Source organism: Geotrypetes seraphini, chromosome 10, assembly GCF_902459505.1.
Source record: "Geotrypetes seraphini chromosome 10, aGeoSer1.1, whole genome shotgun sequence".
NCBI lineage: Eukaryota > Metazoa > Chordata > Amphibia > Gymnophiona > Dermophiidae > Geotrypetes > Geotrypetes seraphini.
The window spans coordinates 119,109,385-119,126,323 of record NC_047093.1 but is presented as its reverse complement, the minus strand read 5'-3'; the positions used below and the strand labels follow the sequence as shown (position 1 = coordinate 119,126,323).

The 16,939-nt window shown below is 41.9% G+C and overlaps 1 pseudogene; it reads left to right on the top strand.

Moving 5' to 3' along the window:
• Positions 1–15,574, top strand: part of LOC117368552 — a 66,282-nt pseudogene extending 50,708 nt beyond the window's left edge.
• Positions 15,575–16,939: the final 1,365 nt, after the last annotated feature.

Sequence of the window (16,939 nt, the reverse complement as noted above, 5' to 3'; positions counted from 1 at the left end):
ATCTTTTGGCTCACCTGACGGACCCTGTTCCTTCTTTGAAGGCTCTTTTGGAGTCTATTAGGGAATATGGTTATTACACTGGTTTTCATCTCAATCTGGTCACATCTGAGGCTTTACCTTCCTCCCTGGCCCCAGTGGGGTGATTCCTTCCCATTGCGTTGGACCTTGGGCTCCTTTCAGGACCTAGGGGTCTATCTTTCAACCTCTATGGCACATCATTATTCATTTAATATTCTTAAACTCTTGGATGATACCACGCGCCAATTTGTAGCCTAGGATGATCTTCCGTTGACCTTAATGGGCCATATAGCTCTGATATGCCTAGTGATTTTCCCGTTGGTTGTATGTGTTGCGAATATTGCCCCTTCGTTTATTGAAGAAAGATCTTCATTGTCTGAATCGTTTACTATCTCATTTCTGTTGGCATTCTCATAACCTGAAAATTTGCATCCCTTATTTAGTGTGTGTGTGTGTGTGTGTGTGGGGGGGGGGGGGGGGGGTTGGGTGCAGGGGGGGCAAGGGTTGCCTGATTTTGGCCGCTAAAATGAAACTTGCCTATTGCATCATCTGAACGACTGGTTACAGGGGTAACATCAGTAGTCTCCCTTGGATTTTGAATTGGCTTTTTATGCCCCTCACTCTTTGTCTAGTCAGGGCAGGATTAAAGGGTAGGCCAAGTAGGCACGTGCTTCGGGCCCAAAGAGTTCAGGGGGGCACAGAATGCTGCCTGCTCCAATGACAACAGTGTACCTGCCTCCTGGCCCGGCTCCAGATGTACAAGTACTGCCTTCTTCATTATTCAGTGCAGCTGAACTCACAGTCTTCAAAAGGCCATGGGCAGCGGTTTCTACAAGTTGCCCACAGCTGACCCGGAAGCCTTTCCTCTGACTTTGGGATTTTGCATTAGAAGGAAGACTTCCAGGTTAGCATGTAGGAACCACTGCCCGTGACCTTTTGAAAACTGTGAGTTCTACTGGACTTAATGATGAAAAAGGCAGAAGAAGGTGCTACTTGGACTTCTGGAACGTTATCCAGAGGTCCACTCTCACAGGAGGGGGGGGCATGGTGGGGGAAGAGGTGGAGAGGAGCCAGGGTAATGAGGGGGTAGGGTGGGGGCCGGGGGCAGGCCCATGAAGGGATAGGTTCAGGGGCCCATTGTAGTTGTGTGCCTAGGGCCCACCAAAAAATTAATCCTGCCCTGTGTCTAGTCTCTTACATTTGCTTACTAAGGAGATACCAGTGCTGTTTCTTTCGAGGGTGCTTTTGAAATCAATGTGTGCGGTCTGGGGTAGTTTGATAGGTAAACTAGAAGGGGATCAAAAACTGGTTGGTGGATAGAAAACAGAGAATAGAGGTAAATGGACAATACTCGACTGGAAAAGCGTCACCAGTGGAGTGCTGCAGGGTTCGGTGCATGGGCCTGTGCTCATCAACATATTTATAAACGACTTGGAAATTGGAACGATGAGAGAGGTGATTAAATTTGCAGATGATACAAAGTTATTCAGAGTAGTGAAGACACAGAAGGATTGCGAAGACCTGCAACAGGACATAAACACGCTCGAGAAATGGGCCGCGACATAGCAAATGAAGTTTAACGTGGATAAGTGTAAGGTGATGTATGTTGGTAACAAAAATCTTGTACACGAATACAGGATGTCTGGTGTAGTACTCGGAGAAACCTCCCAGGAAAGAGATTTGAGAGTACTGGTCGACAAGTCGATGAAGCAGTCTGCGCAATGTGTGGAGGCGACGAAAAGGGCAAACAGAATGCTTGGAATGATTAAGAAGGGGATCACATACAGATCAGAGAAGGTTATCATGCCGCTGTACCAGGACATGGTGCAACCCCACCTGGAATACTGCGTCCAGCACTGAACGCCATACATGAAGAAGGACACGGTACTACTCGAAAGGGTCCAGAGAAGAGCAACTAAAATGGTAAAGGGGCTAAAGGAGACGCCGTACAGTGAGAGATTAGAGAAATTGGGCCTCTTCGCCCTTGAAAAGAGGGGACATGATCGAAACATTCAAGATAATGAAAGGAATAGACTTAGTAGATAGATAAAGGTTACTCACCCTCTCCAAGATAGGGAGAACGAGACGGCACTCTAAAGTTAAAAGGGGATAGATTCCGAACAAACGTAAGGAAGTTCTTCACCCAGAGAGTGGTAGAAAACTGGAACGCTCTTCCTGAGGCTGTCGTGGGGGAAAACACCCTCCAGGGATTCAAGACAAAGTTAGACAAGTTCCTGCTAGATCAGAACGTATGCAGGTAAGGCTAGACTGAGTTAGGGCTCAAGTCCTTGACCTAGGGGCCGCTGCAGGAGTGAACTGCTGGGTACGATGGACCACTTGTCTGACCCAGCAGCGGCAATTCTTATTTTCTTATGTGACTAATCAGATCTCACTGTGGGGGAATTTGGCCTTTTTGCCCGGCAGAGATAACCCTGCATTCTTGGTTGGGCTGAACGAGGGATTAGTCTCATGGAGCACTTGTTCACCTCTGAGGGGGAATTGAAACCCTTAGCTGCTTTTGATGCCCAATTGGGTAGTTGTTGGGGAGATACTTTTGCCTACTGTCAAGTCAAACATTATATTATCACTTTGCCTAAGGAACGGCTAGCATAGCCGATGGGGGAGCGGCTTTGGGTTTTCTTTGCCAGAGTGGCGGTTTGCTCTACTTCAGTGTCGGCATTTGAGAGGGCTTTTCTTTGTTTGATAGCCCCAAAGATATCACCCGGATTACAGAGCGCTGGGGTCAGTAACTTCATAAACACCTTAGCCACTGGGACGTTTTGCGCGCCATCCGTGGGGTCCCTAGATTGATCACGGGATCATGTTTTCATGAGTGTTATGTTTGAGTGACCTATAGGGCCTATTATACACAAGTCCAATTACACAAAATTGAGGGTATTGCTTCTTCTCTCTGTTTGAAATGAGGCCGAGATCCAAATACGTTCGCTCACTCTTTCTGGGACTGTTGGACTGTACAAGTTTTTTAGAAGTCCATCGTCCATTATGTACAGGATTTATTTACCAGTCCCATCTTGAGAATGGTGGAGCAATTGGTTTTAGACATGCCTGGGGCTTTTAGTGGGCTCCCTCAGGGGGGTCCCCAATGGTGTCATAAGGTGTGCCTTCTTGCTCGCAAATGTATCTTATAATCTTGGACTGTTTCTGATCCACCTTCCTTTTGGAGTTGGAGATCTCTGATGCATACTTTGGCCTTGGGAGGCTCAAGAGGCGGTGGGTCACCCTCGTAGGCGGCACAGTTTCTTGCTTGTTTGGGGAGCTTACCTGGCTTCTTTACCGCCTAGAGATCGTAGTCTCCTTTTGAACCCTCTTGCTTAGATTAACTGGGGTGCACCTGACTCTCTCTCAGGATGGGACCCCCCTTTTTTGTTTTGTGGGGGTGGGATGTGTTCTTCTTTTGGAGGATAATTTGTATGGCTGCCCAGGGGCCACAAGAGTATGGGGCTCTGGATTGTTTGAGACCTTTTGGTCGCCTTCTGTATTCTTTTTTCCAGGGGGGGTTGCATTCTGGGATTTGATTGGCTGGGAAGGGTTTGGGTAGGTAGGTGGCAGGTTTTCTACTCTTCTGTACACAAATTCTGTATTGTTGGCTGTTGTCTTTGCTGTTTGTATTATTTTCTTTTGAATCCACAATAAAAATAAATTTTCATTGCTTCGAGCTTTACATACCCACCTTGTCATCAGCCTTTTTTTCCTTTTACACTAAATTTCTTCAATACCCCATTAGTTTTATAACTCTATCAACTTCTTAATCAACAGGGACATGTTTTAAACAATCCACTTATCTCATTTTGAATTTATTGTCCGTCCGACTGGGAGAATGTGTCCAACAAGTTTTGCCTAAGTCTAGCGGCCTTATCAAGTACTCCCCTGTTAAAAAGGACAAAGAAAAGTGTAAGATTTTTCTAATCTCCCCATTTACCACCTTCCACAAACAGTTTAATTCTCCTACATCATACTGCCGCGACTTCCTGATTCTCCCCGTATTTCCGGACGCACTTCCATTAACAAGCACAAATCTACACTCTGAAAAGAGCAGATGTAACTTTGGGTTTCTACGTTTGTGAAGGTTTTTAAGTTCATTCTATAAGAAAGGGTAAAGGTATATTGTACAGTAAAGCATTAATACAATATGGTAAATGGGAGGCAATAACCTTAGAACCACATACTATCGATATGCTTATAAGTGAATCTGCCTCCTAAGCTGCCTTCCAAAAGTCATTAAAGAAGCACTCGCACAACCAAGTGAAGAACATAAGTGTTGCCATACTGGGGCAGACCAAAAGCCCATCAAATCCAGAATCCTGTTTCCAGTGGTGGCCAAACCAGGTCATAAGTACCTGGTAGATCCCAAAAGAGGTAGATTTTATAGTGGCCTCCCACCGGCCTCTGGGTTTGTCTTACTGTCCTGTAAGTTACACGAGCAATGCTTATGGCTTGTGTCCCACAAAGAGAAACCCCATGGAGTGCAGCTGAGTGAGTGCATCTGACCTTAGCTTTCTATGGCCACCAAGAAACCTGGTTGTGTGTAATTTCAAAACCATTTCTCTGGACTTGCAACGATGACCCTGTCCACTTTATTCTGCACCTTCAAAATCACTTTTTAGAATGTTGGGAAAACCAGTTACTGGAAACAATGGTAAGGGATTTACAGCTTACACAGTACTGTAGATATCAAGAAAGTTTTGATCTGTCTTTTTTTTTGTCATTTCATCTAAAGGTATTATCTGAAGAACAACAACAAAATGGAGCGTCTGTGCTCAAATAAGGCTGCCCAGAAGCTTCTGAAAAAGAGCAAGCTGTCTCTCCTCCAACTCTGTACTGTAGAGGTGGCCACCCAGCTCTCCGTGAGGGATTTAAAAATGCTCCAAAACATCGACCCCACGGAGTACATCGAGGAGCTTTTCAAGCTGGGCTCAAGAGCAGGGCATGTTCACCTGAAAAAATATGAGGAGCTCAGTAACAACATGACAATCTGGGTGGTGACAGAAACACTGAGCGAAGCCAACCAGAAAAGAAGAATGAAGACCATCAAGCATTTTATTAAAATCGCCATGCATTGCAAGAAATGCAAGAATTTCAACGCTGCATTTGCAATTATGGGGTAGAGTATTATTCTTTGATTTATATTTTGTTGATTCATAACTTCTCAGGTCTCCAGAGCCTAAACATGGGGTAGTGAAGTTTTCAGACAGAGGAAACCTGAAACAGTATGCCAGAAGCAACTTAAATAGTGACAAATATTACCAGAAATATTTTGTACAATGTTAAATGAGGACTTGGTATGTGTGTACAATCCAGCTCCCCAGTGCCACCAAAATAACCAAATGAAATTATGTAAAAAAGTGACAAATTCAATGATTTTTAGAAGGAGGGCCCTTTATTTTCATCAGGCTCCACTTTCCAAAATCAAGAAATCACTTATCTTCAATTCGAAGTCCATTTGCAATTCCCCTACTTGGCCCGACTCTGCATGTTTTGTCATAAATGACTGCTTCAAGAACTTGGGTGAATATCTACTACTATTATTTTTCATGTAATAGACGGTCCCTGCTCAGAGGAGCTTACAATCTAATTTGGACAGACATACAGGTCCTATAAGGGTTGGGGAATTTCTAGCAATGGACATAGGTATCTTACAGTGAGTGGTAGTTAGGAGTTGAAAGCAGCCTTACAAAAGTAGGCTTTTAACTTGGATTTGAGGATTGCTACAGACTGCTCTGACATAATGAATTGGGTTGTCCGTTCCAAGCATATAGCATAGCAAGCTAAAAGGGATGGAATCTGGTAATGTTAGAGGAGAAAGGTATGGATAGGAGGGACTTACCAGATGAACGGAGTTCATGGAGGGGGAGAATAGAGGTAGATAAGGAGAAATATTGAAAAGCTATAGAATGAATGCACTTGTGGGTCAGTAAGAGGTGTTTGAACTATATTCGGAAATGGATGGCGAGCCAATGAAGTGACTTTAGGAGAGGGGTAATGTGAGCATGGCGGCTCTCATGGAATATGAGTATTGAAAGGGAGAGAGATGGTTGAGTAGAAGACATGAGAGAAACAAGTTGCAGTAATCTAAGCGAGAGTTCATGATAGTGTAGATATGGGTTTGGTAGTGTACTCGGAAAGGAGAGGTCAGATTTTGGTAATATTATAAATGGAAACAAAACAAGCATTAGCAGTTTGTTGAATCTGAGTGGAGAAGGAGAGAGAGGAGTTGAAGATGACCCCGAGGTTGTGAGCTGACAAGACAGGGAGGAGGTGAATGATTTCCACAGAAATAGAGAAAGGGGGGTGTGGGGAGATGGGTTTAGGGAGAAAGATAAGGAGCTCTGTCTCAATCATATTCAGTTTTAGATGGTGGTGAGACATCCAGGCAGCAGTGTTGAACAGGCAGGCCAAGACCTGAGCCTGGATTCCTGTAGAGATTTCTCGTGTAGAGAGGTAGATCGGGGAGTCATCAGCATAAAACCATGGGAGGAAATCAGAGCACCAAGGGAATGAGTATAGATGGGGGAAATAAGAGGTCCCAGGACAGAGCCTTAGGGTACACCAATTGATAGTGGGATAGCAGCACAGGAGGATCCACCATTGCATATACTGAAAGTATGATGGGAGAGATGGGAAGAAAACCTGGAGAGAACAGAACCCTGGAATCCCAATGAGGACAGCATATTAAGGAGTAGGTGGTGATCAACAGTGTCGAAAGCGGCAGATAAATCCAGAAGGATAAGGATAAATTAGAGGCCTTTGGATCTGGACAGGAACAGGTTATTGGAGACTTTAGCTAGGGCAGTTTCTGTGGAATGGCTTAACTGAAGTGAGTCAAAAATAGCTTGAGATGAAAGGAAGTCAGGCAATGGCAGTGAACAGTATGTTCAAGTAGTTTGGATAGAAGGGGAGGAGAGAGATAGGGCAAAAATCCTGCTCCTAATCTTGATGGAGCTTTGTCTTCAAGCTCCAACTATCCAAAATGGCATAATTTCATTTGGTTACTTTTGGATTGTACGCACATATTTTGTTTACCCGCCAGCTTAATATAGTATTGGAGTTTTGAAATGAAGACTCGGGGGTCCTTTTATCAAGGCGCGGTAGGGGTTAGCGCGCAGAATACCGTGCGTTAAACCACCTGCCGCACTAGTCGCTAACACCTCCATTGACCAGGCGTTAGTTTCTTGGCTTGCCGCAGGGGTTAGCGCGTGATTACATGTCCGACACGCTAACCCCGCTAGTGTGGCTTGATAAAAGGAGCCCGTAGCCTGTCACCTCTTTGATACTGTAATGCAATTGTATTTCTTTTTCAGTTTTGAGCTACTGGATCAGTCAGAACTAGCATCTTTATTTAAAAAATTTATAGCCCACAAGCAGGTGACAGAAAAACAAATAAATTAATTAAACTTGGACAAAGCAAAATTGAAACCTACTTAAACATTTCAACAACAATAAAAAAGGCAACTAAAGTCATAATCAATAAGATGAATCATAGTATCAGCCACTGGCATAACTGCATCCTCTAGCACAGTGGTTCCCAACCCTGTCCTGGCAGGACCACCAGGCCAATCGGGTTTTCAGGCTAGCATGGGGCAGATTTGCATGCCTGTCACTTCCATTATATGCAAATCTCTCTCATGCATATTCATTAGGGCTAGCCTGAAAACCCAATTGGGCCGGTGGTCCTCCAGGACAGGGTTGGGAACCACTGCTCTAGCATTTGCTCTTTGTAACTAGTCTAACTTGACAAAATACCGTCCTAAATAGGTGAGCTTATAACAACATCCAAAAGGAGACGTGACTCAAGACCCTCCTTAATTTGAAGGGGCAAGTATTCCATAAAACAGGTCTGAGAACATTAAATATAACCCAGGGGTAGGCAATTCCAGTCCTCGAGAGCCGGAGCCAGGTCAGGTTTTCAGGATATCCACACTAAATATGCATGAGATAGATTTGCATCACAAGGAGGCTGTGCATGCAAATCCAACTCATACATATTCATTGAGGATATCCTAAAAACCTGACCTGGCTCCAGCTCTCAAGGACCGGAATGGCCTACCCCTGCTCTAACCTGATCTGTTGATAAGAAGACTCTTCTAAAAGTGATTTGTTCAAAGATTGAAGAGATTTTGGAGGGCAAATGATTCATAAAATTAGAGGGAGCATCATCATTCAGCACATTCTGTATATTTTGGGCACCCAGTTTAAGATTTTATACTCTTGAACAGATTACACTGAATATAAAGAAGATTTTAATAAAACTCATAGGGCCTGATATTCTGCCGGCAATGGGCGGCACTATGACTGCCCGCCGGTGGTGATAAAGCTAAATATTCAATGCCGGGGTCCAAAGAAAGCCCTGATGCATTTTCTGTGGCCAAGGCCCATCACTGCAATGACTAAACTAGTGTTGAGAATGGGAAAGGGTTATGAATAGAGGATAAATCTTCAGGCAACTGGGAATGAAGGCTGTAGGAGGAAATTGCTAAGTACATCTCCCTCAGCATTGCCAAAAAGATAACCTTTGTGCCTCAGAAAGATCTGTGAATAACATCTCATTCTTGTTATTAGGAGTTGGGGAAGATGCGTATAGAATCTGAAGAGCAAACTGCAAAGATTGCATATCATTTTGACCTATCCATATGCCATTCAGAAAAGTATTTACAATACCATTTGGATTGGCTTAGTTTTGTCTCTATGTATGTAAGCCCCCTTCTTATAAGGGATGCTAGGCAGTTGCCTAGATCTTGCCCAGATGATAGCAAGAGGGGCACAAAAGCATTATATTTGTCCAGACCAGGGCCAGGACCAACATTAGAGCTGGGGGCTGAACAAGCTAGCATCAGACCCTCCACTCACACAATAATGTAGAACACACCAGATGTTAAACTCCAAACTTGAATTTACTTTCTCAGTCGATGAAAGATGTGGTTCAATAGAAAAACTGTTCCAACTTATTTACACAGGATATCCTTTACCTTTTCTCCTCTTCTCCATTCACAAAAATATGTTACCCTCTATAGCAGGGGCCCTTGAGGGCCGAATCCAGTCGGGTTTTCAGGATTTTCCCAATGAATATGCATGAGATCTATGTGCATGCATTGCTTTCAATGCATATTCATTGGGGAAATCCTGAAAACCCGACTGGATTCGGCCCTCAAGGAGGGACTTTGGAAACCCCTGCTCTACAGTATATAGGGTAGGTTGATGGAAATTCAGATGGTAAATTAGCACTGTTCATATCAATGTCAGTGCTGTTCATACAGATTATATCGTTCAAAACAAAATACCTTTGCTTGAGTAGCCAGGTACCAGTATCCTGTGCCCGGTTCTTATATATTCCCCCTCTGCCAGAGATGTAGATTCCCATAAGAGTCTAATATGGGCTACATGGATAGTAATGCTCCATGGGGCGAGAAAGGTCCCATACTGCCACGCCCCCCAGATGGCATTTGCGCTACGCGACACAATGCAATGCCATTACCTTGGCTTCTAATTGGGTCTAATTCCAGAAATTACCAGAAGCCTTGACCATGAGCCTCTGACAGCTACTGCTGCCATAATGTCTGTGAGGCCCTTTGAATTCCTCCTGAACTCCCCTTCATAAATCAGGTGCAGAAAAGCTCACGCAGAGAAAAAAGATGAGATCAAAATTGCAGTTCTAATTACTAGGAATGCAGGTAGCTGAAAGAAAACCCACTGCACTAATAATGTACTATTTGCAAGGTGTCATCTAAGGATATTTGTTATTAAATCAGATGTCTTCATCTTGGACTGATGTGCTTCTTGGTTTTTATTGAACTAAAGGATGTTGCAAGCTGTCACTGGAATGGACAGGATAACTTTTAGGACCAGGCAGGAGAAATATGTATACAGCACTATAATTCATACTTTCTCCTACTGTTGCATGTAGATATGTGGAAATTAAGTGATTAGCTAGGTTAGATTGCTGCAGCATTATCATTTTTGTCTTCTTTTCATTGTAACTGTTTACAGCGGATCTAACTCATTCTTCGGTCACACGGCTCAGAGGCACTTGGGCAATATTGCCAAACAAATATAAGATATATCTTGAAGACCTCCAGGATTTCTCTCAGTCCATCAGGACACATGAGAAATTACCGCAATTAGCCTCAGAACCCAGAGCATGCAGCCTCCAGTGATTCCTCTCTTCCCACTTGTGAAGAAGGATCTCTTCTTTCTTCATGAAGGTACAGTATCTCACACAGCCACAAATACGCACGTAGACTCAGGATGACATTGAAATCCTTTGTAGTTTCTGCAGACCAGAAATAACTAGGTGAAGGCACTTCAAAAACAAAAACATTAAAAAAAGGCCAAGTGTAAAAGAATAACCCCAATGCAAAATAACATCAGTGCATAAAACAAAAAATATTGAAAATCTAAATCCCAATTATATAACTATAACACATAAATATTTTGACTATCTCGGGATTGTTAATACACGAAAAATATCATATTAACCAAAATATGATCTGCCAGCACTAAATTTAAACATTGTATAGTAAATCAATTGCTTAAAATTAAACAATAACCATATCATTACGCTGAAAGATTAGAGAGACTGGGGCTTTTCTCGCTGGAGAAGCGGAGACTTAGAGGGGATATGATAGAGACTTACAAGATCACGAAGGGCATAGAGAAAGTGGAGAGGGGACAGATTCTTCAAACTTTCGACAACTACAAGAACGAGAGGGCACAAGACATACATTGTGCAGAGACAATACGGATTCTGGGGCAAAAATTTGCTTGAATTTTTAGTTTGGATTCCAAGTTGTTCGAGGTATCTGGGGGCGTTTCAGATTCCAAGGTATCCACTGTATTTTTAGAAGTCTGCAGATAAACGCAAAACATCTCCTCAGCCTTGCCTCCAAGAATATCTCCCTCTAAGTCTGATTAAAGTTACACATGTACAGGTTATACAAAACTAACTCTTATGTTACATTGTGGAATACAATTTTAGAAAAGCCCATTTCTCTATTGAATATATTGTTTTATTGGCAGAAATGTTTTGGAAATTCTATTCTCTTAATCTTTGCCTATACAATCTGCCAGTTTAGTGGGTTGTACTGGCAATTTCAGGTATGTGCTATAGATTTTGGGACTCATTTTCAAAAAAGATACTTCCATAAGGCAGCTCTAAACCAGCATTTGGACTATCTAACTAGTCAACCGTCCCATGTTGGCATTTCAAAGCAGAGTTTCTAGACATCTTTCTGGTCACGTTCTCTCCAGTGCATCTAAACCTTAAGGGAGTATGTTTAGAGGCGGCGTTTTGGTCGGGTTTAGGTACTTGGACATTCTGCAGAGATAATCAGATTTTACACAAATGTCAGTTTTAAAATGAATAAGGATTAATAAACATTGCTGCCCAAACTGATCAGATGACCCCTGGAAAGATAATTCATGGCCCCCTTATTCCTCCCAGTGGTCACCGACCCCCCCTCCCACCACTCACTATGTGGAAAAAAGAGTACTTTTTCAGTCTGTCTTACAGATTCACATGGCTCATAATACATCTCCACAGCCATAGCAGAGGGACACTCCTAAAGCAGTGGTTCCCAAACCTGTTCTGGGGGGACCCCCAGCAGTCATGGTTTTCTAGCTATCCCTAATGAATATGCACTGAGAGAGATTTGCATATAATGGAAGTGACAGGTATGCAAAACTCTCTCATGCATATTCATTAGGCATATCTTGAAAACCTGACTGGCTGGGGGTCCCCCAGGACAGGTTTGGGAACACTGCTTCTAAAGGTTACTGCAGTGAATGTCACATTAAAAAGTCCCTGGTCAGACTGTCACTATAACTTGCTATATTGTATGTGAGCCCTCCAAACACCTACTGTACCGACATTAAGATGACACCTGCAGGCATAAGAGCTATTGTTGTGGTGTAGAGTTTTGGGTGGGTTTTGGAGGGCTCACCATGCAATGTGTTTCCCTTGGACATCTGATCTGACATTGACTTCAGTAACTCTTTAGAGTGCCCTTCTGCTCTGCTCATGCTCTCTGTGAACAGTTTGCTAAGCATGCTGGCTGCTTGGTCGTCCGAAAATCTTGCTTTTGTGCATTTTCACAATCCCAGGCATTTTCGACATCTACTGTGTGGGACTAATCCTAAACGAAGATGAGTTGCTTGCCTAGCCAGTGCTGGTGTAATTGATTCAGTGTTGTGCCAATCCCACAGGGAATGATTCGATGGTGGAAGGTCTGGTCAACTTTGAGAAGCGGAGACTTATTGCAAATAACATCGCACTGTGTCACAAATGGCCTTTGCAAATATGGCTCCCGCCCCTCATATTCAAACAAAGGTGAGTGGAAATGAATATGTATTGTAAGGTACCAACAGTTGTAATTTGGGTGCAGTAAACACATCAAAGATGTATTTGTTGAGATAATGCCCCTTAATTGTGGTTTAGTCGGGTTTTACCTATATTTTACGTCAGGGTATGTATTGGGTCCTCCCAGAACTCATGGAAAACATCCCAGACTGGTTATATTTGGAATGGAGACTCATGTTTCCTTTACATCTCTCTCATTTTATTAGTGTAACAATTGCCTAGGAAATATAAAGAGAATAGAATATTGATAGATACATGAAAAGACCTTTACGTTGTGTCAATAATTTAACACCTGACCCAATACATAAATCAACAAATCAATCCATTTGGCTAAACTTCAAGATTAAAATTGGCTGTGGTTTAAAAAATTTTTTTTTTATTCATTTTAAAAACTTTCATCAAGTGTTACAATATTCATAATAACACAATTAGCATTGAACACTTGAACATCTTATCATTATAATCTATAAGTATAAATATAACCCCCTTCCCACCCTCCCTCTAGTCCATCCAACATACTACTAATAACTGGAAAGATCATAGTAGGCTTAATTTTAATTTTTTGTGGAAATTCAGTATGTCACATATACAGAATGGAAAGATCAATAGCGGTACAGAATGGAAATTATAAAAATTTTAATTAAAATATGGGAGCCATTAACATCTTTTTGTCATGATTAAATGCCATTTTTCTATTATTTATACATCATGTAGTATTGGGTGGGGGGGAGGGTTTTAAATATATGATTTTAATTAAAAAATTGGCGGTTTTAAAATTTGTTGGAAGTATTGGATTATTGCAGGCATACGAAACTTTAAATGATGTTATTTCAAATGGAAAAACTGCTTGAATTTTTCGCAGTTACAACATAATATGGCCTAAAATAAGTCACAAAGTTTTAAATGGTTGCAACTGAAGCAGGCTATTCAGGAGGGGTTTCCCTGAATGGAAAAATTCTTAACAATCAGTATAGTCTGGAATTTTTATGCTTTCAAGCCAATTTTTCTCGGACACCAGGCCGCACAGTGTGGTATAAATTGCTATCTGGATTTATGAATAAAAAAACTAAGACTGGTCTTAGAGACAATTTGGAGCATTGAGATTAAGCATCAAATTTCTGCATCCTCAATGGCCACGAATTTGGTCTTGGAGAATGAGATGTACAGTATCTGCATCTATGAGACAAACTTGGTTCTTTTTGTTACATAGAGCATTTTGGACCCCAGTTAGATTACAAAAGTTGGATTGCTCTAAGTCTAATAGATGCTGGCATTGTAATCTGGAAGCAGGGACTCTAGATCATCTACATTATTTTTGTCCCTGTATATGCCCTTTTGGAAATCAATTTGGTCCCAAATTAATGGCTTATTAGAAAATCATGTAGCTCTATCATACGATACAATTCTATTTGGAACGTCCATGAGCAAAAAAAGTCAAATTTCATCTAATAATAATAAACTTTTATTAATAATGACAGGAGTTGCCATTCAGCATATTACTAGAAATTGGAAAGACATGTATGATATGTTTTGATTTACATTATTTGTGGAAAGGATTATTTGTGGGAGGGATTTAAAATATGTATTGAAATAATAATAAGGAATAATTTTCAAGTGATGTATAGGATTTAACTGATGTAATATTGTTCACTTGGGGCCTGATTCTCTAAAAGTGCGTCCCGATTTTAGGCAGCTGTAGGCGTCCTACAGCTGTCCTAATCAGCCAATCGGATGCACGTTTTTTTAATTTATTGATTTTGACCAGAGTAGCCATTCATAATATTCATAATAAATATTCATAATAAAACACAATTAGCATGAACACTTGAACATCTTATCATTATAATCTATAAGTATAAATGTAACCCCCTTCCCACCCTCCCTCTAGTCCATCCAACATATTACTAATAACTGGAAGACCATAGTAGGCTCAATTTTAAATTTTGGTGGAATCAGTTTGCCACATATACAGAATGGAAAGATCAATAGCGGTGCAAAATGGAAATTATAAAAACTTCATTAAAATTTGGGAACCATTAACATCCTTTTGTCATGATTGATGCCATTTTCCTAATATTTCTATATTTAATATGTAAGATAAGGGTGGGGTGGGGGAGGGTTTCTATTACATGAAAAATAAAAATTACTAAAAGGATTTCAGGATGGGAGAGGGAGGGTTATATTTACAACTATAAGTTATAATGATAAGATGTACAAGTGGTTAAATCTATATTATTGTGTTGCAATTTTTGTACACTTGATGAAAGTTTTAAAATGAATAAAAAATTATAAAAAAAATAAAAATAAAAAAATGCTCCCCAGGCAGGCCGCCTATATTGAAGGCGAGGCCCGCAAGACACCTAGGCCCTGATTCTGTATAGGACGCCCAGGAGAGGCGTCCTATTCAGAATCGGCCTAAACTAAATTCTGTCCATGTTACAGACGCGGGTTAGAGAATCAGGTTAGATTAGACACGGCCCGCTACACTTATCGCGGCAAGGGAGTCTCTCTGCCGCTATAAGTATAGCGGGCCGTGGCCCCCTGACCAGGAGGGTGTGCCCAAACCCTCTGCCAGAAGACGCAACCCCCCCGACACTACCGACCGCCCCCCGACACTACCGACTGCCCCCCCGACAATATCTTTCGCTGGCAGGAGGGTGTCCAATCCCTCCTGCCCGAAGATGCACCCCCCCCGGCGCTAACAACCCCCAAACCTCCACTCCACCAAACCTGTTCTTAGATGGGTCTTGCACGTCTTGAGCCGGCAGGCACGCCTCGTCGAAATGAAGCGGGCCCGCCCCTTCCCGGCCCATCCCGCCGAAGCCTAAGGCCTGATTGGCCCAGGCTCTAGATGCCTGGACCAATCAGGCCTTAGCATAGCGGGTCCGCCCATCCCCACTAAGTCTAAGGTCTGGACAAAAGTTGACCGTTGTTTGGTTTCTTTTTCTGGTTCTTTGTAGATTACTGAGCCAAAGTAGCACTTATCCAGAACTGCTGACTGCACAGGGATCTGCCCGCATAAAACAAACCCGGAAAAAGCTTATTGGTCAATGCCAAGAAATTGTATAAGGATACACAGATGGCCCGGCAGGTGAAGCAGTACTCTCCAACCTGTACGTAGAGATGGATGAGAAGAAATTGCAGTTTATGTCACTGCAGTGTGAACCCGGCTTACAGTCTTCGTAAGTTCTGCCCTCAAAGCAAGCAATAGCATAGCTTCATTCACAAAATTTCTTGTGAGGTCTATAATGACCAAATTTCAAATCCAAAAGAGATCATAATAATAGCAATAATGAGTATTTATCTGAAAAATGTTGAGAACATCAGCATTAGTAACTGTACTTTATCAAACAGAGTTGGCCCATTGTACCCAACCCTCCAAAATAAACACCTCATCTCCTGAGTGGAGTAGAACGGGTACAAGTGGATCGATTTATCACTCTGTCAAAAATTACAAGACTAGGGGTTCACGCGTTAAAGTTACAGGAAAATACTTTAAAACCAAAAGAAGGAAATATGTTTTCATTCAGAGAATAGTTAAGCCTGGAACACATTGCCAGAGGTTGTGGTAAGAGCAGATAGCATAGCTGGTTTTAAGAAATCTTGTGGACAATTTCCTGGAGGAAAAGTCCATAAATCTGTTATTAAGGAAAGACCATGTGGGAAACCACTGCATGCACTGAATCGGTAGCATAGAATGTTTGCTACTCCTTGGGTTTTGGCTAGGTACTAAGAGACCGGGATTGGCCACCGTAGAACGGACTACTGGGCTTGATGGACCATTGGTCGACTCAGTAAGGCTATTCTTATGCTCCTTGGTCAGCCAGAATATCTCTATCTCCAGCAGACAGGTAGATGGTGTCTCCCTAGCTCTTTGTCTCATCTTGATTTTAACTTTTGTTCTGGGTCTCCCAGTTCGGTTGAGGCTTTAGGGTGGTCGTATGGTTAATTGATACCTACTTTAGGAGAACATCTGATGGCGCCAGGTCCCAACAGTGTTTTCGTCCTAGAGGAGAGCAATCTTTACAAGATGGTATTGTAGTACCAATCACAATTTTCAGGAAGTGCTAGTTGAGTGATATACTGTTATCAAAGCCATCAAAAATAAAAAGCAAGCCGTAAATTCAATTCTTGCCTCAATTGGCAACCAATGCATTTCTCGTAGCAATGGAGTAACATGATCAAATCTATTTCCCCCACAGTATAAGTTTAGCAGCAACATTTTGTAAAATCTATAATTGTTTGGAGGGAAGGCCTAGCATTACAATAATCCAATGAGGTATTAAGGACTTTACTATAACCTGCAGAAAACTTCTCTCTATAAAACTTCATTCTACACAACAATTTAAATTTACACTATAATTTTATGATCATATTATTGATCCTTAGTTAAGCCTACATCCAACCAAACCGCATTTTGGAGCTACATTTGTCATATCTGAATTTAACTTCAATTGGGACATAAACCACCATAAACACATCATTCATCAAAACCTTAACTGAAGACATGTCAAATAATACAGGAAAGATTAATACAATATCATCAGTATA